Source organism: Octopus bimaculoides, chromosome 29, assembly GCF_001194135.2.
Source record: "Octopus bimaculoides isolate UCB-OBI-ISO-001 chromosome 29, ASM119413v2, whole genome shotgun sequence".
NCBI lineage: Eukaryota > Metazoa > Mollusca > Cephalopoda > Octopoda > Octopodidae > Octopus > Octopus bimaculoides.
The window spans coordinates 5,545,885-5,548,398 of NC_069009.1; positions in this window are offsets into that span (position 1 = coordinate 5,545,885).

Genomic DNA, 2,514 nt, shown 5'->3' on the forward strand with positions numbered 1-2,514 from the left:
ACAGATGTTCTATTGAAACGCCTTATTACTCTGATATAAGAAAGCAATTTCGTTATAACTGTCACAAAAGTTGTAGTTTCCATCGTAAAAAAGTACGAAAAACAATCAGCTGGAGGAGGGAGAGATTGTCGGAGGTTGGCGAGAGAGGTTGTCGGAGGTTGGCGAGAGAGGTTGTTGGAGGTTGGTGAGAGGCAAAGGCATTATTCTGCTTAGTGAAGGCTTCTGGAAAATGTATTCACAGAAAAAGTATTGTTTTACCATGAGAAAAGCGCTGTTGAAGTGTTAAGTGAAATTTGGCAATTGAGGATCAAATCCTCGCTATGCCTGCATGAAGCCATTACAAATATGTTGTGGAATAAAAAAGATTCATCTACTGTCATGGAAAGAGTATAACTGTAAAAATGCAGAATTATCGGAGTAATGGGCATTCAAAAAAGCATGTGTGTATAGAAATGTATGAATGAAGTCTTTAAGGTTTAAGATTCATATTAAGGAAGTGCAATAATAATATTTAGCAGTTCAAAACAGTAGTGAAATGTAGAATTAGGATGGCTGATCGTGAGAATCAAATATTGATCGCTTCACTAAAAACTACAGGTGGTATGAGTTATTTCCCTTGGGTTTAAATAAAACATTAGTGATATGTAGTAGATAGAAGGATCCATTAGAGCGTCCCTATTATTGAATATTTTCAACAATCTAAATATGTCACAATGTTTCCAGACATGAGTTCTACTCACGTGTCAAATAAAGTATAAAAGTGACATTCTCTGCAAAAAATAGAAATTGCACACAAAAAATCAATATTCAAAGTAATCGAACATAAACAATGAAACCTATAAAATATTTCTAATTTCGATGGGCTCAATTAGTTTCATGAAAATGTATGAACTGTAAATAAGCAATAACTATTATGATTTGTAAAATAAGTATAAGTGATACAGGGTGTCCCAACTGAATGTGGTGTGGAAGTTTGGTTTCATTTTTTAAAGAATTTTAAGCATTCAAAGTATGAGTTCATTGTATTGGGACACGCTTATTAAATACATTCAAAACTTTATGTACTGACATCAAAGATGCAGAATTATTGCAGTTATGGGCATTGAAAGTGTACATGCATCAAGAAAGTGCATCAAGAAAGTGCAATAAGAAAGTGTAATAATAAGGTTTAGCAGTTGAAAACTGTGAGTAGTGAAATGCAGAATTAGATCCGCTGATCGTGAGAATCAGATATTGATCGCTTCGCTAAAAACTAACAACTGTAAGTGCAGGTGCTATGAGTTATTTCCCTTAAGTGTTTAAAAAAATATTGTTCAGATGCTATGGGTTATTTCCCTTGGATGTTTAAAAAACAAGTATATGAAGTAGATATAAAATCACATCCAGGGGTTGTGTTATCGATTTTTTCAACAATGTAAGTATGTCGCGAGGTTTCCAGACATGCGTTCTACTCATGTGTCAAGTTTCATCAAAATTTATAAAACGATGTAGGAGGAGTTAGCTAACAGCGCTACAAACAAACACACCAATTTTCTACTTATGTATATAATCGCTTGCAAGGAAATGTGCCATCTCTGTATCTGTGTTTGAAACAGCTGTAAGGACTGCTGCATATCTTCTTTCCTCACTAGATTGTGTTGTATAGCCAGCTGGAAACGATGTCTCCTGGGGCTAAATTACAGCAACATTAGTCCCAAACCAGGACTGCCACTAAGGTATGGTGACGTCCATACACCAACATTGGTTGTCAAATACAGACACAAAGACACACACACATAAATACAAACTTGCATATATATATATATATATATATATGCACGACAGGCTTCTTTCAGTTTATTTCTAACAGATCCACACACAAGGCTTTGGTTGGCCCAAGGCTATAGTAGAAGACACTAGCCCAAGGTGCTATGCAGTGCGACTGAACCCAGAACTATGTAGCTGAGAAGCAAGCTTCTTACCACACAGCCGCACACACACACACACACACACACACACACACACACACACACAATCACAAAATAAGGTGGAAAAAAACAAAACCCAGTCTATAGTAACTTCAGTTATATTCCTTTTAACCATTTCCAATATCTATTTCTTGATGGAGTCTATTATATCCTGTATACTTTTAGCATTTTTCAACCTTTCATTTTCACACAAAACTTCTCAAATATATATATATATAATACAAAGAATATGTATGCATGTATACCCACATATATGTATATACTTACATCTAAATGCGTATATAGATGCATATCAGGGTACAGCATGTTAGAAAATGAACTACAGACAATGGAACAAACACATAGGAAAACAGATAGCCACTAGAAATAAATCCTTCATCAGCTGCCTCTATTCTAACTAGACGTTTCGTAGATAAGGCAGAACGTACTCTAGAATAGTCTCTTCTTGAGTAGTGGATCGACCCACTAAACAGAGGATTCCAAGGTGGCAAACACAAACCAAGACAGGAAAAAAGGGACAGTGAAAACAACATTAAAAAGCTGTACG